Source organism: Callorhinus ursinus, unplaced genomic scaffold (genome assembly GCF_003265705.2).
Source record: "Callorhinus ursinus isolate GAN/ISIS: 27379988/994484 unplaced genomic scaffold, GSC_fseal_2.0 scaffold14, whole genome shotgun sequence".
Lineage (NCBI taxonomy): Eukaryota > Metazoa > Chordata > Mammalia > Carnivora > Otariidae > Callorhinus > Callorhinus ursinus.
In genome coordinates, this window is record NW_027397076.1 from 17,497,260 (window position 1) to 17,522,270 (window position 25,011).

The 25,011-nt window shown below is 37.9% G+C and overlaps 1 long non-coding RNA gene across 1 annotated transcript in view; it reads left to right on the top strand.

Moving 5' to 3' along the window:
• The window catches only part of LOC141374090 (uncharacterized), a 42,598-nt gene extending 33,053 nt beyond the window's left edge, over nucleotides 1–9,545 (top strand). The window contains exons 3-4 of the long non-coding RNA XR_012380658.1: nucleotides 4,889–4,990; nucleotides 9,422–9,545. This is a non-coding gene — a long non-coding RNA (uncharacterized lncRNA). The remainder of the gene's footprint in view (nucleotides 1–4,888; nucleotides 4,991–9,421) is intronic.
• Nucleotides 9,546–25,011: the final 15,466 nt, after the last annotated feature.

Genomic DNA, 25,011 nt, shown 5'->3' on the forward strand with positions numbered 1-25,011 from the left:
AAGATTATTCAGGCCTGTCCTATTCCTGCTTCTGTAAACTTAAATTTGGAATAAGAAACACATGAAATGTTTTCCAGTTACTCGTCAGAGTTTAAGGTGAAAGTTATGAGACAGAGAAAAGGCCCAGGGAAGCTATGATGGACAAACTGAAGTTCCAAGGAAGCGGATGATAGGAGGGCAGCTGATGTGGTGTCGAGAAGCAGATGCAGCCTGGGAGGGAGGAGAAAACAGGAGAAATAGGTGATTGGAGCTTCCCATAGGTATCCACTTACCATATATGTGTATCTTTACATAACAAGACATGTACTCTCAACCAGTTTTGATTTTAAGAACTCAGCTTCTTTTTTGATATATTTTCAATAGCCACTTGAGCCTTTTTTGGGTCATTCTATACCAGGTTCCTCTTGTTCCTCATAGTTTTCACAACCTTATCCTTCCAAAGCCCTTCCCTCAATAATTAGAGCTAAAACTTTTTGAAGTATCCTTTCTTACTGCTGCCAACAGCACCACATCCCCAGCACTCTGATGATGGATGGCCCTTGCCAAATGGTCTTTCTGTAGAAGTCTGAAAGACTCTTTTTACCAGGGAGGTAGAGAATTTGGTTGATTTATCCAAAGATGATCCCCTTAACTGGTGATTCCCCTACTGGTAATCTCTTAGTTCCTTTTCCTCTTTGCTTCTGAGTCCTGGAATGGTCTTCAACATTTTTTCTTTTTTTTTTTTTTGAAATTGTTTTAATTGAAATATATTTGACATATAACGTTGTGTAAATGTAAGGTTTACAACACGTTGATTTGATGCATTTATATATTATAATGCTGCCATCGTAGTGACAGTGTAGGGGTCTTCTCTTTAAGGCTGGCTTTCTCTGAGAAGTCCATCAGCAATCTGTCTTCTCAGGTCTTCCCTGAACTGGCCAAGCATTATAGGCTTTTGTTTCACCCCACTTATTTCCAGAAGAAGAGAGATTAACTTACTTGTTCCTGCAGGTTCAAGATTAACACTATATACCTACTTCCTTAACTTTGAATATACTAGCAAAGTTCAGGATGGAATCATCCCCTGGACATTCTTTTTATTTGTCACTTGTGCCCTTCAAACTACTTTGACCTCCAGTAAGGAGAAATCATAGACAGTCTGTACCCAGATGTATGTCCTAACTTCTCCATATCCTTTATCCTAGGAGTTTGGCCCACAAGAGTCAATCTTCCTCAATGAATAGACATCTTAATAGAGATCTTAAAGTAAAATACCACTGCAATTCACCACACAATTCTATTCTTCTTGGCCCTGATTATATTGTATCCATCATATCTGCCTTTTAAGATTCCTTTCATTGAACACTGGGATAGAGCCATATGTTGTGTATTTGGCCCCTTTTATTTTGATACCCTATAGTATCAGTGGTATGAGATGAAAAATAGGGTTCTAACTGCTAGAGCCTGCCATGGTAAAAATATGAGGAAGCTCGTATTAAGATACAGAATAGTTTACATGATAAGCAAAGCTTCAAATCAGGGGTCAATTGAGAAGGGGCCAGTAATTTGAAATAAATTAATTTCAATTTAGAGAAGCAAATGATCTTTAGACCATCTGCAAATTTGCTATATGGGATTTCCTTTTTAGTAACAGATTATTTTATAAGAATGCCACCTGTACTATTTTAATAGCTCTTTAACTGATTTCTCTCATTCACCTTCTTGTCCCATGGTCCACTTAACACCATGATGTGTTGTTTTTTACCAAAATATAGAGGCAATCAAGTCAGTTCCATTTTCAGAAACTTGCAGGGGTTTTTCCATTGTTAAGCAAGACCATCGCACACATCCAAGGTCATTTTAAGCATCTAGATTCATCCATCCTCTAGATTGTGTCCACTAGTTCTTTTTAAATTGCAAACCTCACCTTAAGTTAGCCCTTTAGTGACTGCCAGGACCCTACTGAGTAGTGAAGCTGAGGCCAATATGCATAACTGTTCACAATCTAAACTGCCTGAAGGTCCCTTAACAAAGAAGTTTGGCCATGTCTCTGTTTTTCATGATGATCTTTTGTCCAGAATATTCTTCCTTTTCTCTTTGGATAATTTCTTTTCATTCCTCAATACCTAGCTGAGGATGACTCCACACTATGTTTTATTACTTTGATGTGGCAAAACTATGTGTATCTTCCTCCCCAAAATTGAAATTTTGAAATTTCTTATCTTTGTGTCCCCAGCAGAGTTTTGTGTTCAGCGTATTATATGCTTCACTGAAGGACTTGTGTTGGAGACAGAGAGAAAAGAGTGTGTTTAGCTGTCAGCCCTTCCAGGGATTAACTCAGCTCTAGAAAGCCACCTTGGCCAAAATCATGCCCCTTTCAGGGTTCCTCATTCAATGAATATTTAATAAAGGGCATAGAGGTCTGGCTATTTGCTTCAATGTGGGACAACTCTAAAGGCCAGTCTAGCTTTAGAGCTTCCTGTAGAATTGCCCAATCTTGTTGTTGGACGTGCAATGCTCCTTGACTTTTCTTTCAACCTTATCCCTTTTCCTAGCCCTCCTTTTCTCAGGTGTTGATATCAAGGCACTGCCTCATGATCTGCACAAAACATTTCATCTCAGACTCTTCTTACTGAGGAGCTCAACCTGTAACTGGTATCAGGAGTGATCCAAGGAAGCAGGAGATAGCTAGGAGTTTCACAACTGGATCATTTGCCTTCTGGCTAGTAATAGAACCCCAACTCTGGTATTTGTTGGGCGCAGATAGCCTCTGGCACAAAGTGATAGTCTAACATCTTTTAAAACTTCCACCAGTGTGAATTGGAACGGTATATAGTATAGTAGTAGAAGGGAATAAATGCATTAGCTGGTGCATTTTGTCAATAGTTTGAGAAATATGGAGAAAACAGTTAATTACAAGGTCACTGAAACTGAGTTGCTCTTTCTAAGTTTAATTGACTCTCTAGAAAATGATAACAAGCTAAGAGTGATTAATCACCAACTGAAAGCTAATATGAAAATCAGAGGGCCATTTGGTAGCGTGCATAAAAGCTCTCATTTCCTGTAGAAGGAATGTAGAGAATATACTGAAAGCCAGACTAGAGACTTAATCATTAGAATAACTGAGCTAAAAGAAAGTTTCAACTCTCAAACAGGGCAGGTCTGCTATGAAGTTCAGGGCCCTTATTGGGAAATAATGGTATCATAACATTGGGATAAGGACATCTGCATTGATGCTCTGACGAAATACTGAATCCCTACATTCATTTAGTATCTTGGAGCCAATATAAATGGTCCCCCACTCCCTGTCTAAAGTTAGATCTCCCCACTTTCTTGAAGACAATGCAGTCTCTTCTACAACAGACTTTTGCCCCTTCTTCTAGCTGTACCCGCACCTTCCCTTTTAGCCACTAAGTCTGTTACTAGTGTTAAGTAACAGAATAGCCCAGAAAGGAACCTTCTGAACCCAAGAAAAGAGGAGAGTATATCCTAAAGAAGCTTCAAAACCTAGAAGCTAGAGAGTATGCGTGGGAAGTGGGTTTTTGGGGTGTTTGATCACTAGAGCTAGAAGATGAAGACTGATAAGAGAGAGTTTATGATTTGGGAACATTTGCACAAGATATTGGATTTGACACTATGAAGAAAACCCCAGAGAGATGGTGCGATCTCCCTATTGAGATGGCTCCTGGACACATGACAAAAGTGCTATACTGAGTGAAGTTGAGCACTAGAATTGCCATAGCAGAGGGTACAAAAAGGGTTTAAAATGTTCAGGGAAGTGGGTATGGAAGAGTGGAAATACTATGCACAACTTCAAGACCCTACAGATGATTACCAATGCCCAGAGGATAGACATTTTACCATGATCATACAGAGTTATCTAGTAAGGAAGGAACCAGAATGACACAGAAGTTTAGTGGCAGTTCTGTCAAGACTATAGGGAAACCTGATGCACAGCCAGGCTCACTTTCAGAAATGGGAATGATAAAAAACCCCAAACACAGAAACCAGGTGGTAGGGCTTCTAGTGGCACCAGAAGCCACAGGAGATGCAATTATTATAATGAGTGACAAGATCAGAGGGTCAGACATAGGGCCTGACCCACAGAGAATTGTGGAAATGGTCAATAGAATATGGAGTCCTAAAGGGAGAAAAAGATGGTAGTACTACTCAATTTATGCATAATCAGGCGATGAAGGGTTGTTGTCCCAGTAAAAGTAATGACCCCTTGCTGTATACGTTTCTATTGCTGATGTAAAGAATTAACACAAACTTAAGAGTTTAAAACAACAAAAATTCATTATTTCACAGTTCTGTAAGTCTGAATTCTGGGTACAGCGAGGCTCAGCTGGAGTCTCACAAGACCCAAATCAAGAGGTTGGGAGGGCTGCATTCCTTTCTAGAGGCTCCAGGGATGAATCTGTTTCCAACCTCATTCAGATTGTTGGCGAAATCCAGTCCTTCGTGGTTATGGGACTGAGGTTGTCATTTGTTTGCTCGCTGTCAGCTGGGGGTCACTCTTAGCTCCTAAAGGCCACTCTCTTGTTCCTTCACGTGGGATCCTACACCTCAGAGACAGCAGCAGTTCACTGAATCCTTATTCCATTTGGAATGTCTTACACTCCCCTTTTTCTGCATCTTTCTTTCCTTCTTCATGCACATCTCTGTGACTCTGTCTGAGAATGTTCTCTACTTGAAAAGGCTTGTGTGATTACAGTGGGGCTGCCCAGATAATCCAAGATAACCTCCTGATTAGAAAGTCCAGCTCCATAACTTAATTACATTGGTAATGTCCCTTTTGCCATTGAACATAACATACTCACAAGTTCCAGGAGTTAGTGTGTGGAACCTGGTGGGTTCATGCTATTTTTCACACTTGCCCAATTTCTGTATCCAAACCAATTTTCAGACCTGATCCTATTGACTGAAGAAGAGATGATTCCCAGGAGGAAACATCTTGCAGTATTTTGGCAAATGAACACAGTAAAGATTTTCCCATCTGTTCCCAAAGGTAACTATAGCTATTTACTCCAGTGACTATGCACTGGGCAAAGGGCAATGCTCATACACTTGGAGGACTATTGAACATACCAGTCATGGTCCTAGTTGAGTGTGGGCATATGGGGCCAGGACATAAATGGGGTTCTGGCCAAGATCCAACCCACAGTGGGTCCACTGAGTCCATAGACACATAGGTGGTTATTTTCTCACTCTCTGAATGTATAATTGGGATAGATGTACTTGGTAATTGGGATGACTCTCACATCAAGTCCTGGTCCTGTGGGGTAGGAGCTATCATAGCGGGAAAGGCCAAGGAGAATCCTCTGAAATTTCCCCTCTCCAAGACTGTAGATAAAAAAATAATTATCTCTAGGTAAATGGTGGCTACAGAGCCTCAGCCTAAAGCTCATAAATTGTTTGGTAAGTAACTAGCACAAGTTTCCACATATCATTAAATCAGAACAGGATGATGTACTTTAGGTTAAAAAAGTAGGAGTGGGCCTCTTAGAGCACTGGAAAATCCTGTGGAAGGCACTGCTAAAGCTCCAGCTTCCTTGTGTATAGAGCCCATGGGATGCCCTAATAATCAGCCTGCACCCAAACTCTCAGTGTCTACCTCCCAGACAAACCAACCTGCTACATATATTCTATCTACTCAATCAACATTGTTGACATGCACATAACTAAAGTTCCTTTGTAATGTGATGCTAGTATGCTCTATTCCTCAATATACATTCCTCCCAGATCAATTTAAGCAATCAGGGCTAGTCCCCTGGACTGACTAGGGGCCAGCCCTTTCACTACCTTCACAATGTATTCTGAATCCAGTAACTTCAGTTCTTTTAAATATTACATATTTAATATCAGCCACAATTCTTTTATCTGTACTTCTGCCCTAGCCTCTTATCTCTATTTCTGCATTTGCCCCTGTAATTGATTCTCTGCAAAGAGTGATCTTTCTTCAAAATGTAAATCAGATCACACCACTCTTCTCTTCAAAACCATTCAATGCCTCCCTTAGAACAAAATCCAGCATCCTTACCAAAGCCTATATAAGACACTTCATGATCTGTCTTACTTGTTAACTTTCTAATTCAGTTCCTTACAGACTCTATTTTTCTTATTCTGTTCTAGCCACTTTGCCTTCCACGGAGTTTCTTGAACATGCCAAGCTCATTCCTGGCTCAGAGCTTTGGATTTGTTCTTTCTCTGTATAGAAACAGATTTCCTCAGATATTCACATGGTTCCCTCCTTCAGTTCACTCAGGTGTCTGCCTAAAAGTCACGTCCTCAGAGATTCCTTCTTTCCCCACCCAACACAAAATTCCTACTTTAAAATATACCTATTCTTCCTTCTCTCTGACTCTACTGTATTTTTGTTCATAGAAGTTGTCATAATCGACATGATATGTTTTGATAATTTGTGTACTTTTGCCTTCCCCAACTGGAATATAAACCCTGCGAGGAGAAGGGCTTCATTTAGTTTAATGCTGTAATATTTAAAAACACCTAGAACGTTCCTGTTTATGGGAATAGGGAGCAAAATTATTTTGCTTCTTTTATAATAAATAATAAGAAGAATAACAATCCACCCTCTTTTAGGGTTCCCAAACCCAATTTCAATGTCGGGGAGCTTCCCCCCAAACAATACCCAGCAATTCTCTGACACCAGCAGGGTGTTAAAGATTCCAACTCAATTCTGATACTGTCTACCCAGAGATAGTAGCAGATCCCACAGGATGAGGGCCCACCCCCCGCCCTTCAGAGGCCAGTCGCAAGCACCACCACCCCACCTCCCCTCCCCCCACCCCCCTCTGGTACCTGTGCTTCTGATCAACCTGATGAGGGAGCAGAAAGCAAGCTGAAGACCAAGCATAAGCTGACACCCTGCAACCTCCCCCCACCCCCCACTCCTGGGTGGGACAAGTGTGACATTCTTCCAAGGATCTCCCAGCTATCTTAATGTTAATACCTTGCTAGAGAAAAACAACCTTAACTTGATAATGACAAGGCCTATGGTATCTTGTACGTCCTCTTTAGCATATGAAAGTTCTTTTGAAACCTCCCTTTTTCCTTACCTCCCCCAACCCCATAATATATAATCAGCCACCCCTCACAACCCCAGGGCAGCAGCTCTTTTCTGCCCACAGGTCCTATCCCTGTGCTTTAATAAAATCACCATTTTGCAGCAATAACAACAACAAAAAACAAAAAACAAAAACAAAAAAAACCCACCTAGAACAGTGCTTGGCAACATTAGATGGGCTCCCTAAGTATTTGTTAAGGAAATAAGCTATTCAGCAAGTGGCCCAAATTGGTCAATGACATGTGAGGGAAAATATATTACACGTCTTCTGAGGAGGGTTCATCATTCCTAAGATAGACCCATAGGAAGAGACAAGATTCTCTGTTCTTCCTCTGGATGCAATTGAAAATGTGAGGCTTAGACTTGCCTCACTACCTTTGAATCAGCCCGGGGAAGAAACCTATGCAAAGACTGAAGGATGTGGAAAAGTAAAAAGAACTTGGGTCCTTAGTGATCTCAGTGAACTGCTGACTTAGCTCTGTTGAAGCCATCCATCCCTACTAGAGGTGTGTAATTGTGTAACTGCTTATGCCAGTGTTCTTAAGGCTATCATTTCATTCATGATTTCATTCCTCATAGCCAAGAGCAATCTGGCTGATGCAGGTACCTTTCTAGCCCTACAACACAATTCCATACACCTGACTCTTCAGATACTTAAGACTCCTGCTGTCCAGCTAACTGCTCATCTTTGCTTTTGCTCAGCTATTTCTCCGATTCCTGGCTTCTACACATGTAAAATTCTACTAGCCTTAACACTTCCTCTCATGTGGTCCAACTCAGAAGTTTCCTTCCCTTTCACGCTTTCCCTCACTGCTGCATTACAATCACTCTGCAATAACCTTATAACTCCTTGCTTACTTTCTTCCTGGCTCCTATTAATTCAAGCTTCATGCTACGGTTATTTCTCTCCATTCTTACCTTCATTCATTCAGTTAGCCATTTATTCATTCACCAGTTTTTATCGAGTATTCATGGCCAGACTTCAGCCATGTATCAGTAAATAAACATACAAAAATTTCTGCTCTAATAGAGCCTACATTCTTGTTGGTGAGGATGAGAATATTCATTCAATAAATAAATAAATAAATAAATAAATTAAATAGTACACCATGGAATACATAGTTTGAGGAAAAATGACACAATAGCAGGGTGGATATATAATACCAAGGTATATGTTGGGGGGTGGGTTGCAATTTTTAAAAGGGGTAGTTCATAGAAGTGGTTCAGGGAGGAGGTTCAGCTCATTTGCAAGGTGACACAGGAGCAAAGACTTTAATGAGTGGAAGCAGTGAGCCATCTACCTAGGAGAGAAGTACCCTCATGAGTTTGAGGAATAGCAAGAAACCTTCATGCCCAGAGCAAGATGAGTACAGTAGTAAAATAAAGAACACATCTTCAGCACCTCACCCTGTCCCGAGAACCTAGCACAGTCACTCAACTACTGAACTTTCAATAAGTGATTGCAGAAAGGGCATTTTGTTTTGTATTAACTGTTGTTTTATTGATTGAATTAAAGATCATTTGCATCAAGAATTAAAACAGCCCTCATTTAACATTTAGCATCTTGATTTGGTGTTCCCAAAGCATGTAGTATGGGTCAGATTTTTTTTTTTACCATTCAGGAAATTTTCCTAAGATAATTACAGGTCCAGTGTTGAAACTTGCATACTTTAGTCTTAATTTATCCCACCTCAGCATTAGCCCCAGATGTCAGATGCATCATCTTGAGGCTAGCAGATATCAAAATCATACTTAGAGGTAACATAAGCCAAGTTGCAAGATGAATGATCCAAAGAAATACTCCCTTTGCTGATGCTTTGACTTTTGCTCTTGCTCTGGACTAACATACTGCTGTTCATAATTAAAGATTTCATCCTGGTCACTCCAGTTCCATGGTAACATTAGTCATCAAGTGTGCACTTTGGTGTAAGCCCATGTCAGCTTCCATGAGTCACCATATCATGGTCATTGCTCTTGTCTACTCTGTTCCAATAGCATCACTCTAGGCACCTGGCCAAGAACTAGATTATCTTTTATTATTGCCTCAGAGAGCCCTTTATCATTCCCATTTCCTATTGTGAGGAGTGGAACAGAGCCACCTGCCAAGATATGTCTTCAGGACTATTCCACTCTACCCAGGACAATCCAGGCCTAGCTGATTAAGACTGCATTGTAAGTCTGGGCATCTGTACTTAAACATCATTTCCTGTAGGTCAGGGCCATCTCAATCCATCAAGGATAGTCTAAGGATATTTTGGCCCAAAGTGTTTGGATCCCCTTTCATGGTTTTCTATGAATATGTATATACCCTTGTGAAGTACCCATTGCACTCCTCCCCCCCCTTTTTTTTTTCAGGAAAAATGGCTGCCTGATTGCTTTACATCCTCATAATTAAGAAATCATTCAAGGAATTCTTCTCAAAACCAAAGATCTGTTTCAAGGTGTTTTGCTCTCACCAAGCTAAACAGAGAAGCTAGACACCTTTAAATGGCAGCTACTCTAGTTAAATCACACTCATTAAAACGGTTTCTTGTGTATATTACCCATTTCTATATATATTCTAATTAAAATTTTTAAAAAACTAATTCATAGAAAATGTTTTGATTACTATAATTAGTAAGTTGTCAAGAAGAAATCAGAAAAATATACGTTTGAAAGAAGTTGTATGAATGATTATATTTGTAAGAAGTTATATGCATTATTATAAGGAACTAAATCATAATCACATTTAAAATTATTATTTTTATAAAGTTAAGGTCAGATGTTCCACTTTTGATGGTCAGGGCCCAGGGACAGGAATAGCCAATAAACCTTCATGTTAAAGTCACTCTGTCTGGATAAGCATACTGGTTTTATCATCAGATACATTATGGTGGTTGCAGGAAAGTTTATTACAATTAGATATAAATTCTATAGCTTGTTTTAACTTTTTAGCAAAACTCTCTAAATATAGATGACTGATAAATCTAGATGTAGACAGAGATGGTATGCAGAGATATATACATATATATATATATTTGTGCATTCTATCAACATTTATTGAATACTGAACTATAGGATAGATGTTCTAAGGTACAGGGGATGTGTTTGTGAACAAGACAAAGCCCATTCCCACAGAGCTTCTATTCCACTCAGAAAGAAAGACAATAAATATATAAACAAATAATGTAAGAGTGATGAATGGGAAGGAAGTTACTTAGTTAAAATGGTCAGAGTACTGTAAGGAGGTAACACTTGAATTCAGACCTAAAGGTTGAAAAGGATTCAGTCATGTGGATGATTCCAGAAAGAATGATTTCAAAATGGAAAAAGTAAATGATACAGAATGCAGTTATAGGTTATCATTGCACTGAGGAAGCTTCAACTGCTTTCAAATTCCTTATGTAAATATGCAGAGTCATATTTAATCTTAGCTCTGTCTTTCAAGAAAATAGTATCCTCAGGTTATGATTACAAAATTCCCCATAAAACCTATCACTGTCACTTTCCACTGTGGTTTTGTAGCAGAAACTATTTTGGATGTTTGGATGATCCAATTGCTACCTTCTATGGTCTCCACAGAAGTGACCATTTGACACAGTTCTGGCCAATAGATATTTTTTTCATAGATGTAGCATTGATTAAGTCTTAGAATTGAAACAAACAAATTATCATCTTTCAAAATTTTATGGATTATAAAATCAGAGCTGGGAAAACCCTTCTCTAGGGTTCATAAAGTATGCTTTAGATGGGGTTTCTCATGTCTCTTGAGGTAATTCTGCTTTCACACAAATTGTTCAAGAAAGATGACTGAGTCTAGAAAGGGAAGAAGGAGGTGAGTCATTCTTTCTATCCCTGCAGAGAATAAATAAGTCACTGAATTTAGCATCTTGATTTGGTGTTCCCAAAGCATTGACTTTCTTATTTTTTTTTATATTTACATTTGAAAGTAAAGCCAAATAACCAATTATATTAACAAACATTCACTTTATCTGTTAAATTATTTCTTAAAGATTTGAAAAATTTCCCAGTTTTATGAAATTTAATTATTTTATATGTCTTCTATTTGGAAATTATTGTTAATGAAGGTTACTAAAACCAAATGTTTTAAAGATTTTTTATTTATTTATTTATTTGAGACAGAGAGAATGAGAGAGAGAGAGCACATGAGAGGGGGGAGGGTCAGAGGGAGAAGCAGACTCTCCGCCGAGCAGGGAGCCTGATGCGGGACTCGATCCAGGGACTCCTGGATCATGACCTGAGCCGAAGGCAGTCGCTTAACCAACTGAGCCACCCAGGCGCCCTAAAACCAAATATTTTAAACATATTTCTGTATTCTAAAAGTTTGTTAGATAAAGTAAGAGAAGACCCAATGGTGAGAGACTAATGAATTCGTGAGTCAGAAATCCGAAGGTCGGCTTCTTTTTGTTTTGTTTTTTTTTTAAACAACCTCAGACAAATGGTTTCACCCTTTTAAACTTGTGTTACACATGATCATTTGATTTGTCTTCTACCACATGTACTCACTCAATGACATTAATTTTGAACCTAGAGGAACTCTATGCCAGCCTCTGTAGAAGAAAATTAGAGATATATATTTCTATGACACAGTCACTTCTTTTAGGCATTTTAAAATCTAGCTGAGTGAATAAATAAAGTATATGTAAAACAGTCTATGCTATGTTTTATGAGTGGTACTTACCAAAATAACTATAGGAAATCATAAAGATCTCTTCCAGTTAGATGATCAGGAAAAATTTTACAGAAGGGGTATATTTTGAACTTTGGCCTTGATGTTTTTCAAAGCATTGGGAGTATGGATTCTAGAGTAAGACTTTTTCTGTTCAATTCAGTTCATCTGGAAAGTATGCCTACTTATTTGCAGACATAATGATACCTCTTGGGGCACCTGGGTGGCTCAGTCGTTAAGCGTCTGCCTTCAGCTCGGGTCATGATTTCAGGGTCCTGGGATCAAGCCCCGCATCGGGCTCCCTGCTCGGCGGGAAGCCTGCTTCTCCCTCTCCCACTCCCCCTGCTTGTGTTCCCTCTCTCGCTGTGTCTCCTTCTCTCAAATAAATAAATAAAATCTTTAAAAAAAAAATGATACCTCTTTTATAGGGCAGATGAAAGCTTTGAAGAAATTCATATATGGAAAGTCTTAGAACAGTGTGCCTTTTGTTGTATGTACTTAAAAATGTTGACTATCATTTTAACAGGAGGAGAGGTATGAGAGGTATGGTGAGCATCTTAAACAAGAGAAACCACAAGAGTAGATACCACTAGGAAGACTCAGTTGACCTATTGTGTTAGTTTCCTAGGGCTGCTGCAACTCATTAGACAAATGGGGTGGCTTATAACAAGAGACACTTATTTTTTCATAGTCCTGGAGGCCATAAGTCTGATATCAAGGTGTCAGTAGGGTCACACTCCATCCAAAGGTTTTAAGGGAGAATCCTTCCTTCCTTCTTCCAGGTTCTGGTGGCTCCTAGTGTTTCCTGGCTTGGACAACTCCAATTTCTGCCTCCATCTTCACATGGCTTTCTCCCATGTCCTCTCCCTGTCTCTCTTATAAGGACACTTGTTGTTGGATTTAGGGACACTGTAATCCAGGATGACCTCATCTTGAGATCCTTAATTATATCTGCAAAGACCCCTTTTCCAAATATGATCACTTTCACAGATTCTAAGGAGACATATCTTTTAGGGGGTTGCCATTCAGCCAAATACACCTATTTATAGAAATTTAAAAGTATATACAGGGAGCTTTAGAATCGAGCTAGAAAAGTAAGAAGTGGCTTCCAATAACTGGGCACAAGGTTAATAATTTTATAGACATTGGAAATCTATTGAAAGCTTGAGGGACAACATGAGGGCTGCAATTTGGAAAGATTAAGCTGGTGGAAGAGTACAGAATTTGCTGAATAAGGAAGAAATGGAGATACATGTAAAGAAGCTTACAGTGGAGTTAAGACTTGGTCCAGGGTCATGATGCTGGAAATTAGAAAAACATTTTGAGGCAAAAATTTAAAGACTTTGGTGAAAAATTGGTTTTGAGTGGTTAATATGGGAAAACTTAAGGGATCCTCTCAGATTTAAGTGTTAATTACTCAGAGAATGCTCATAGCATTTTCAAAAGTAAAATTAAGCCCAGGGAAGGAGCTATCCTGAGGAGAAAGGAGAAGACATTTTTGTGGGGCATACTGAATTTGTGTTGGGGATTCAGGACTATAACCCAGAAAAGAATGACTTGAGATAGAGATTTGAGAGTCATTTTATAATTACGATTCATGAAATGATGAGATTAGATAATGTTCCTCAGAAAGTTTATAGCCAAAGGCTTTGAGAGACTCTGTTTAGAGGTAGTTCTTAAAATGCCATATATGGTAATGTTATTTGGGAACCTGGCTAACAAAAGAGAGAAACTGTAATTTAAGTCTTATTCAATCATTCTGCCAAAACTCATCCATATAAGATAAGACAAATATAACAACTTGCCTCCCTCTTCCATCTTTATTAGGCAAATGGCCTAACTACAATCAGCTTTGTTTCTGGGCTATATTGACTCCAGTGACTATGGTATCTGGTCATCTCAGCAAAAGCTCAGCAAAAGCATTCTGTCAACATTTTGGGTCATTTCAATCTATCATCTTGATAAAGGTCAAGCCTGGCCAAAAAAAAAAAGTTTTTCTATTCTTTTCACCAACATACTTACTTTCTCTTTCTTGCAGATCGAAAATATTGATTTGCCGTACTAATGTGACAGCTGATATAAACTTTAGAACATCTTTCAGTATTAATAGCATGGGGATATGCTTTGCCAATAGAGTAATACTTCTTTTATTAAAGAAAATCTACTCTTGTATTTACTACATTGTTGTCAAGAACTGTATCAGAGATTTTAATAAAGTATAGTCTATAGAGAGGAAAGATATCAGCAAATAATAAATAACAAATAAATAATATATAGTACATTACTAACTAAAATAATGTCGTTGGGTTGGCAGAATAGGGGACAGGAAAGTTGAACGAAGTTTAGCAAAAAGAGGTAGAGAGGCAATAAAATCTGCAGGATGGACACTTAGCAGGCACATAGTCAGAAAGGACTGTCTCCACATTAGCTTTTCTCAAAGTGTGATTTTTTTTTTGGACCACTGGGGCTTGATAAAAAAGTAGATAGCTGAACCCTAATTCTGAGGATTGTTATTCTTTTTCTGAGGGATTCCTATTTGCTCTGCCACTGTGGAAACATCACACAGGGCCTAAAGGACCTTTAGGAGAAGCTAGTGAAGAAAGAACCCTTGACTAACCAACAGCCAGGAGTGGCCTGAAAAAGGCAGTTAGAGCAGCTGCTGCTTCTGCTGCTCTCAGGTCATCTCCACTGAGGACTGGCTCAGCCTGATGGGAAGGCGAATCTCCTTTCAGGCTGCAGTCACCCTAAAGAAAGGTTAAGTGAGCTTTACCTGCAAAGCCAACCAACTGATCCTAACATGGCTCTCCAATCCCCCACAGCTCATCGGAAGTCTGAAATTCCTTCCCTAATGAAATCTTTTAACCCTTGCAGATCATAAAGAGATAGGGAACTGCTTAAAATGAATGTCTTCTTTGTGGGCAACCAACTGCTGTCAAAGCATGAATTAGATTGTGTATTGTGTGAAATAAAGAAAAATAAGCTTACATTTTGATAGAGGGGATTGTACAGAGACCTGGAGAACAACAGATGACTAACTTAGTATAATGGGGAAAAAATGGGCATTAGAAAGAGACACAGATTCCACTTTAGAATTTTATAATGTAGAAAAAATGTTCATTCTTCTGTACTCTCTGGTTCCCATCTTAGGACGTGGAAATTTTCATCACCAGGATTGGGGAAGCCTCAAGGATTAAATGTGACAGTGTTGTCCTGGCATACTCTAGGTGTTCAATGAGAAATATTTCTTTTTTCATTCCTGGATTTGAGAAATGTTTTATCCTTAAATGGGGACAAATGATTCAGAAAGTAGGGAAGAACACTATGCAATCACACTTTAAAGACTCCAAATCTTGCTCAAGATGTGCCATGCAAATGCAACATGGAAAATGACAGGTGGAGAGGAGATGCCTGAGACTTTAAATATAACCTACTCGCGTGAATGAGCATCATGACCTGGTTCTTGTGTGTCACCCAGCAGGAGATATGGTATAGCCAATTTTAGAATGAAAGTCCTGACTCAAGCATTTTACTTTTTTTTTAATTTATTTTTAAGTAGGTTCCACGCCCAGTGTGAGATTTGACCCTGAGATCAAGAGTCACGTGCTCTACCAACTGAGCCAGCCAGTTGCCCCCTGACTCAAGCTTTTTAAAGGCCAGTCTCACCAATTTTTTTTTAACTCCTGTCCCACTAACTTTTTGATTCTTTGACTTTTAAATCATGCTCCTCATCTAAGATATCAGACCAGGTGACTTTTCTATACTCAGATGCACTGAATTCCTTGTCCCCTTCCCTCAGTTTTACAAATACTCTCTCCGTCCTCATGGTTAGAGGAGGTATATTGATTTCAAATGAAATGCTTCACAAACCAAAGGTCCTACAATTCTGTGAAAAATGGAATCTTGGCAACAAATGAGTTGTTTTTTTTCTCTTTTTTCTTAGATTTTTAAGGCCTGAACTATTTATCTCACATGCTTTACTATTTACTTTTAATAAGGCTGGGTTTATGGGAAGAGAGTTTTGATCCAGAGGTATCTCCATAAACTGGTTGAGATGCCCAGCTTTTGCCTTTGCCCCTAGCCAAATGCAGTGTTTGAAATAAAATGTTTTAACCACTGGAGGTCATTAAATCCAAGAAAAGTTTTAAAAGGGTTGTTTGTGAATATAATACATCAAAATGTCCAAAATATATTTAAGAATGTTTTCTTGAGTTGTTCTTATATGTAGTTGGCCATAATTTAAAATGAATTTAATGGTCAACCACTGGACAACTTAGCTGTAAAGGAGAAGGCATAGTGCTATGAGAGTTTATAATAAGGAATGCTGGAAGTTTTTGCAAGCCCTTTCAAGAAAATGTTGATTGAATGCAAATCTGAAATATGAGTCAACTCATATATGGGGTTGAGAGTTTCTGTAGAGAAAAAGCAGCATGGACATAGTCCTGAGGTGCGAAGGGGCATGGTACATGCTAATTGGTCTGAAAGAAGTTAGACAGAGGAATAATAACAGCATTGACCAGGAAAACACAGGCAAGAAAAATCAGCATATGCAGCCCTGTAAGGCACAATGTACATTTTGGTCTTTCTCTTAAGAGCAAGGGGAAGTCACTGAAAGGTTTTAAGCAGGAAATAGATGTGATCATATTTTTATTTTAAAAACGCTACTCTATGGTACTGAAAGAAGATTGATTGGAAAGGCAAAAGTAGATAGAGGGAGACTAGGTAGGGAGTCTTTGCAGGGTCCATGAGCTAGCATCAAGGGTGGAGGTGAGGGGAGTCCTGAGTGAAATTATAGGGGTAGTGATAAGATTCATGCTTTGGATACTGAGAAGTGAGTGACCTTTAGATACATTTATAATATAATTTGACTTGAAAATCGATTGGAGGAGTGAGAGATGGAGATTTCAATGATAACACTCAAGTTTTGGCTTCTAGCGTGCTCATCTGATGGATGGATGGATAAGGGCTTTGACTCTGGTATACACGAGGATATATATCTCAGTGATACATAGGTAGATAGGTTTTGAATTTGGGTAGTATTAATCCAAACTTGCTAGCCAAAAGGAACATAGTATAAGTTTGTTTAGGTGAACTCTATATCCTAGGATCAGGAATCTTCTCTTCTGGTCATGAGGAGGTGACATTCCCTTCAGCAAGTACAAGAGGATATAAAAATTATGGTATAGTTAAATAATATGTTTCTGCCTATTGTGGTTCTTACCAACCACAACATATATGACCAGCTATTCCTTTTACCCATCAGTCTCAACCAAATACATTCAAAATCAAACCAATACTTGTGTGAATGAGGCAGGATAAGAAAATAATTAGCATATGGATTTTAGGACACATATTATTGATGTACAAATCCCTGTTTTGACATTAGGACCTTGGACAATTTATATACTTATTTGTATGGTAGTTTTCTATAAAAAGTTTTCAAAATACTATAATGAAACTTACTTCATGGAGTTGTTAAGAGAAATAAATGAACTAATATGTTTAAAGTGCTTAAGAAAATGCCTTACATTGGACCTACTGGCCTTTACCCTTCTATACAGTGTTGTGGTGACCATATTAACAGTCTTGTACATGATACTACTATCTAGACCATAGGTATTTCCTTAGACTATATCCAGCTACACTAAGCAGGGCTGAAGGAGGACAAAGTTTCAGAGTAGAAATTATGATTTCCATTTTTGGCGTACTTATTTTTAGCTGACATTGAGGTATCCAAGTGAATATTTTGAGACATCTGTGAGATATATGGTCTGGCATTTGGAGGAGATTTGGTATAGAGGTAGAAATTAAAAATAACAATACAGAGGGAAAAGGAAACCACTGATGTGGATGAACTCACTCCTGGAGGAAGTATGCAGTGAGGTTGCACTTCGAGTTTCCTAGGAAACAGGCTTTATAGTGAGAATTAGCTGATAGGCAGTTTATTAGAGAGAACTCTTAGGATCAAAAAATATGAAAGAAAAAGAGTCCAAATGAACAGTGTGAGAAGCTGGACTATGATGAAATATAAAAGGCTGCAGGTCACATCACGGGGATGCTAAAACCAGAACATAATTTCAAAATTGTCCAAAAGTAAGGAAAGGTTTCAGGCCTTTGTAGTCCTGTGTTGGCCAGTCATTAAATGAAGTCTTTTCCAACACGTAAGGGCTCTCCATGCATCCCTCACAGCTTGGAGAATGGGTGCTATCATGCTGGATTTGGGAAGCAAGTGACAGCATCTACCACAAGTGAAAGAAAAAAGGTGCTAAGACCAACTTTTAAAAATCCAGGAGGTGAAGATAATCCAGGAAAGTAGAGTTAAGAAAGGAGGGTAGGCCAGATAAGTAATTTGTCATTAGTAAATATATTCCAGTGAACAGTGAACAAAACAATTACTACCCTCAAAAAATTCACACACTAAGGCAATATTCCCCCAAATGTGGTTATGGACCAGAAGAATTAGAATCAGTAGTGCACTTCAGTCCTCTTACATAAAAATCTTTTGGGCTGACCCGATAATCTACTTTTCTTTTTCTCCCTCAAAATAGACCTTATTTTTTAACAGAAAAATTGGGAAGATCATATACCCCTCATATATTTTCCCCTACTGTTAACATCTTACATTAAAACAGTATGTTACAACAGATGAACCAATGCTGATACATTATATTAACTTTAAAGTCTGTACTTTATCAGATTCCTTTGATTTTTTCCTCAAGTCTTTTATCTGTTCCAGAATCCTGTATTAAACATAATTTTTACATCTCCTTAGCTTCCTCTTGGCTATGAATGTTCCTCATATTTTCTCTTTCAATAACATTTACAATTTTGAGGAACACTGGTAAAGTACTATAAACTATATACAATATAAAGTACTATATATAATGCAGTGACAATGACACACTTGAAATTTATCTGATGTTGTTCAAATAAGTAGACTGAGGTTATGGGTTTAGGAAAAGACAATGAAAGAGAGTTATTTCAATTTACATCACATATCAAGGATACATACTGTCAACATGACATGACTGTTGATGCTGACCTTGATCACCTGGCTGAAGTAGTTTTATGAGGTTTCTTCACCATAAAATTACCTTTTCCCCCTTTCCCATACTGTATTCATTGGAAGGAAGTTACTATGCTCACACCAGTTCAAACACATATCTCCATTAGGCCAGAATATCTACATAAGTTATTTGGAATTCTTATGCATGGAAGATTTGTCTGTTCTCTCCTGTTTTAATACTTTATTCAATCATTTATTTATATCAGTGTAAACTCGTGGACATTTATTTTATACTTTGGGTTACAATCTAATGCTCCTTTATTATGTTTGCTCAACGTATCTTAGCGTGGTCATTGGGAGATCTTTCACTTGTCTTCTATGTCCCTTTGATATTCTCATCACAGTGGGTTTTATTGTTTGTTCTTTTTTTTAGCACTTTCTTACTTTCTGGCACTATGAGATGCTCTGGGCTCACCTTTTTTGCCCCAGGTGAAGAAGCAGCCATGTTTCCTTTTATTGGAGATTAGCGTCAGACACCAATATCTCTGTGCCAGGTGTGCTCATTGCTTCTGGGGTGTCATTTCTCTTAGGTACAGTCAGCTGACAGAACAAGAAAATATATGTTTACATTAACCTGTGTGTATACACATATCTATAAGTATTTTAACATGCAACCATATGTATTTAAAACTATTAAGCTAAATATATTAAGCCAATTATGAGTTCTTACTGTTGTCTCTAACTCTATTCCGTAACCACATGTATCATTCTAGTCTCTTCACCTTGCTTACCTGAAAATTTCCACCCCAATAATGAGAAACCTGGCTCCTACCATCCACCATCCACTTATTTAAATGTTCAACTCAAATAAACATATGTAGCAATATCAGAATTGTTATCGTGTACCCCCCACACACATTTTCTGAACAAGCTTCTCAGCCACTTCTTGTACATGTCAAACTGTTAGCCACATGGAATAAATAATTTCTGAATTTAATTATATGCAGTTTTTTCTTCCTTTATAAGATTAAAAATTGCTTAAAAGGCTCATCATTTTGCATTTTTTGTATTTTAAATATTTAATACTAAGCATTAAAATTAAATGTAGTCTATATTAACCTTGACTTCGAAATCAATCAGTAATAAAAGGGAGGTAAATAGCCATAGCAACAATCACAATAATAATTTTTTCCTGCATTTCATCTCTTTTTGTTAATAACAAGTAGTAGATTTCTCATTTTGAATGTAATTAGGTGATATTAGCCACCTCAGCAGACTCTCCTTATTAATAGAAGTAAATATAATTCATTAGGAAATATAAAAAAAAGTGAGCAGTTCACTGCCTACCAGAAGAAATACTTGAGTCAGTCTTTAGGATTTAGCCAGCAGTGACCTACATAAACTAGCTTAAGGGGAAGAAAAGGCAGAGGTGGTTTAGATTAGGGCTGTCCTGTGGGAACCCAAGGGAGGAAGCAGGCAAATGCTGACATGAGGGACTTCAGTGCCATGTGGATGTTTGTTCTCACATCTCTGTTCTTTTCTAGTCTCTCTGGTTCATATGTCTCATAAAAGATGGTTATTCTATGCTCCCTGAACTCGGGCTTTAGTGGTTCAGCCCCCCAAAACAGCAATCTCTTCCATGTGCACATTTTCAGTCAGGAACTGAGTGGCCTCTGATTGAATCCACCAAGGCTGTAAGCAAAAGGCATGCACTGAGCAACATGGCTGCCAAGGCTGATCCCTGTGAAGGAACCAGGTTGTAAAGAAATGTTGGCTGTGACTGGGCAGTATTTCCAAAAGTGTCTGCTATAAAGCTTAATAAGACATTGAACAAGGAATTGTGTTCATCAATAAAATAACACTTCTCCCTGAATCAAAATGATTGGCTGATTTCTTCTTTCTGGGGGTTAATAGATCTATTGCCTGAACCATTTCTCTGGCATATTATTTTAACCAATATCTTTTTACTTAATTTCTGTAACAAATTCATTCATTCTTGATTAGTCATATCCAAGGTCACCCTCTCCATAATCACTGAATTGCTATTCCCAAACACCTACCTGGGAGTGAGAATTGTTGCTCTCAGAGTTCCCATAAACTAAAAAATTGCCCAGTGTGATTCCTCATTGTGTGCCTTATCCCAAAGGGTAAATTCCCCCGCCTTCCCATGCTTCCCAAAGCTCACATTTTCTACTCCCAAAACATTTACTGATCATAAAATTGCCATTATTCTAATACCTTGGAGATTCATAGAAGCCAGCTAAACTCAGTGAGCATCTAAAAAGAATAAAATAAAGGTCAACACAGACACAGCACAGTACCTATGCAAATATGCCTTTAGAATTACTTTTCTCACTAGAGGCAATGTTTTGTAATTGAATCCCTCAATTGAGAGGAGAATTAACCTGAGTGGTTTACAAGTTAAAGTATACTCTTAAGAGTTACTGAAATGTGAGGAACACATATACTTTTCCACAAGATGATTTACAAAAAGAAACAAACACAAAACAACTATCAAAAGAGTGGAAACTTACCTTCCTATCTCCCACTTGACTTAAAAAAGAATCAAGTGCTGTAGAAGTTATATAACGTGTTCTTATATGCCTAAAAAAAGAGATCTCTTCACTTTTCACCACCTTTCCTTTCTTTAATTTCTAGAGTTTACCCAGTTCCCAGGCAAGTAAGACAGCATACTTACTAACAGACAACAGACCTGCATTGTTAAAGCACAGATGCTCGGTTTCTTGATGGCAGATACACAGTGCACAGTAATACATTCATAAAAAACATGTTGGCTCTGAAAGGTTGCTAACATTTTTTTGAGCCCTTGGATACCACTAAGACTCGTCCATTTAATGTCAATTAACTTATTAATTTGACTACTTGTAAAGACAGTGCTCTCTAAGGATGATACTCTCTCGAAATTAACACTAGGCTAATACATAAATATATGGTCACTAAAGCTGGAACAACTTAAAACCAAGGAGACGCTTCCTGGAGAGGGAGGGAGAGAGAAAGAGAAAGGGTGGGGGGGATGGGATTAGACAATTTCCTTTCTGAAATAACAGAAGTTAAAAACCTGTATAGTGGCACATGGAATATATTACTTACATCCATTTTTAAGCCTGAGTACAGTAAATCATATGGTTGGACAGTTTTGTTGGCAGCAAATACAGAGGCCTCAAGAAAACAAGTATAATCTAAATATAAGGTACTAGGGGAACATAGTAATAATTCAACATGGGCACTAGCCTTAAGAATGTTACAGTGATACCAAAAGTAATGTCAATTTCTTTGATTAATACTAAATTGAGCGAATTTTACATTTTTTTAAGATGTGGGGACCAAAATATAATGTATTCATTGGTACTGGCAGCCATTACAAGAGAAAAATTTAAGACCAGTATATTAAGAAAAATATATAAAGATTAAAATGTATTTCTAACTGTATTTATAGGGTTCCTGAGCATTAACGAAAGGGAAGGTGATGAAAAGTGGGGGAATCTCTATTTTTGGCATATATGAATTCATTATGTAATTCCTGCAGCATTGAAATTTTAAAATTTGCATAAAGTGTCACTTGCCAGAAGCAGATATTTTATGCATAACCACAGACGGAAGCTGTTAGCTGGAGTTTTGTCTTTAGTTTATCATCATTAGATATTAATTGGAATGGATCAGTACCTACCTGCAGGCTTTTACAAGAAGAGGAAAAGGGCAAAGTTAATCAGTTCACAGATCACAGTTCAACTGGGTATAAGGAGAACATCGCAAGTCATGGGAAATATTTGGCATATACTCTTTAAAATTAAATTGGCTATACTTGATTAATTGCAGAGTGTTTAAAAAGAAAATCTGATACTCCGGGAAGCCAAAGCCAGGAATATGGAAGAGATGAGAGTTCACCATCCTCTTGTACCAGTTCTGGAATAATCCCCATGAAAACCTACCAAATGGAGGCAAGAGAGAACATTGGCCCAACATTTCAAAAATAAGCTCCTTCCCTCTGAATTTTAGCAATCCTAGAAATGCTTGTAATAATGGAATTCACAAATATCCTTTATTAAGGTACTGTTCACATTACAGTATATATTAGGTATATTCATTTCATTACCAAGATGGAGAACATCATTTTATTTTAAAGACTGCTCTATGTCTCAGTTTTTATCTTCAGAATGTTTAATGTCCCATTTATTATCTTATATTTAAACCACCGCAGTATAATGGGAAGGAGATTTAAGGACAAAAAAAATTAAAAAAGAAAGGGCACAACAAGTGGGGAAGGAGGATGTACTACTATTTTTTGGCTTCTGGTTTTGTATACCACCTTGGAGAGATTCTGACCTCAGAGTTTCTTCACTCTGCACCATTCAGATGCTAAATTCTGTACTTCACATGGCTCTGAGGAAGATCAAATAAGACCATAAACTCTGAAGTGCCACTCATTCTACACATTAAAAATCATTTCTCGAGCCTTATGTGAGAGTGGGAGAAGAGAGGGAAGAGAAAGATGTATTCAGAATGAGGAGATGTGTTTCAGATTAATTAGTAGGGAAAGGAGAAGGGACCTAAAAAGAGAACCCTCACACAGCCTTCGTCATCAAATTGCCGTTTTCTGCAACTGCTTTCTTTGTTCTTCTTCTGGCAGAGGTTGGTGTTGGTAGTCCAAACTCCATTTATTCATTTCCTTGAGGGTGGGTGTGGGTAAATGTAGTTCTTAAAGAGAGAAGGGGCCGAGAAGTGCGATTGGTATATGTAGGCAGTCCCTCCGGTAAAGTCTGCCAAATGGAAAGTTTTGACAATTCTCTACACCTCTCAAATATCAGTTCCTTGGTAGAGCAATAGCTCCCTTTTATACAGTAACACTGATAGTCGTCCAGTTGTTTCCCAAGCTTAAGTTTTTGAACATTGGCTTTATTAGATGAACTAACAAGTATCAAGTGTGTTCTTAGTAATACGAGTCATAAGTGAGAGAGAGAGAGTAAAGGAGTTTAGTACTGTCTTTCCCTGAAGAATTTGAAATTTTTTAGGAAATACACATACAAATTATAAACAAAGTGAAAGTCACATAAAGCTATATACATTATTTTCCAAGCACCATATTATTTGGTAGCAGCTAGGAAGCACCATTGGAAATCAGAAAGGAAAGGGTAGAGTAAGGCAAAGTGCTCTGTAGTACCTTACAACTTTTAAAGCAGGGGAGGAACTTAGAAATGATCTATGTAAATCCTTTACGTACAAAGAGACTCCAAGCTTGTAATGTTGCTTAGTTAGACATGAAGCCAGAACTGGAATCCCAATTTTCAGTACCCTAGGTACCTTGTATCAAGCAAAATTTTCCCTTGGCAGTGAAGGATGGGCATGCTTCAGATGACAAGAAGAATCAGTATTTTAGGCAATTAATTGAATAAACTACTAAATAAACAGTTTAGGATCTAACTATATTGTATTACATCAATGGCTCTATTATGCAAGTAGTTTTACTGTTTTCAAGGGTTTATTATATACACAAATAACTTTAACAATAAATAAATATCTGCTGGATTAAAAACATGTAGATAATTTACCCATGCAAAGAAACCTATTTTATACTTTGGTCTTTTACAAGTCTAGAAGAGTAGATGACAGAAACTTTAGTAGCCTTTCAATCAGTATTTTTGACTGAGAAACAGTGATTGTGAATTACAGTAGTCCCTCCCCGCCCACATTTTATCCACGGTTTCACTTTCTGCTCTTTGAGTTACCTGGGTCAGTGGGGTCCTGAAGCAGATGATCCTCCTGATGCAGCATCAGAAGGTCAGTAACAGCCTAATGCTAGGTTAATGATGGTTACATCATTCACCTCATTTAATCTCCTCATGCAGGCATTTTATCATTTCACATCATCACAAGAAAGGTATTTTTACAGAGACCACATTCACTTAACTGTTATTACAGAATATTGTTATAATTGCTCTATTGTACTATTAGTTTATTATTCATTATTATTGTTAATCTCTGTGCCTAGTTTATAAATAAAACTTTATCATAAGGATGTATGTTTAGGACAAAGCGTAGTATATTTAGGGTTTGGTACTATCCATGGTTTCTGGCGTCCAGTGAGGGGCTTGGATGAAGAGAGTCTACTGAATATGCTTGGAAAGTGACTTTCCAATCCTCAGACCACCACAAATTCATTGTGCAGCCTTGATGTTGGCATCTGAAAAGGAGAGGTAGATAATCTCAAATTCCCTTCCTAAGGCATCGTTCCAAATTTGTAAAGGAAAATCTGTT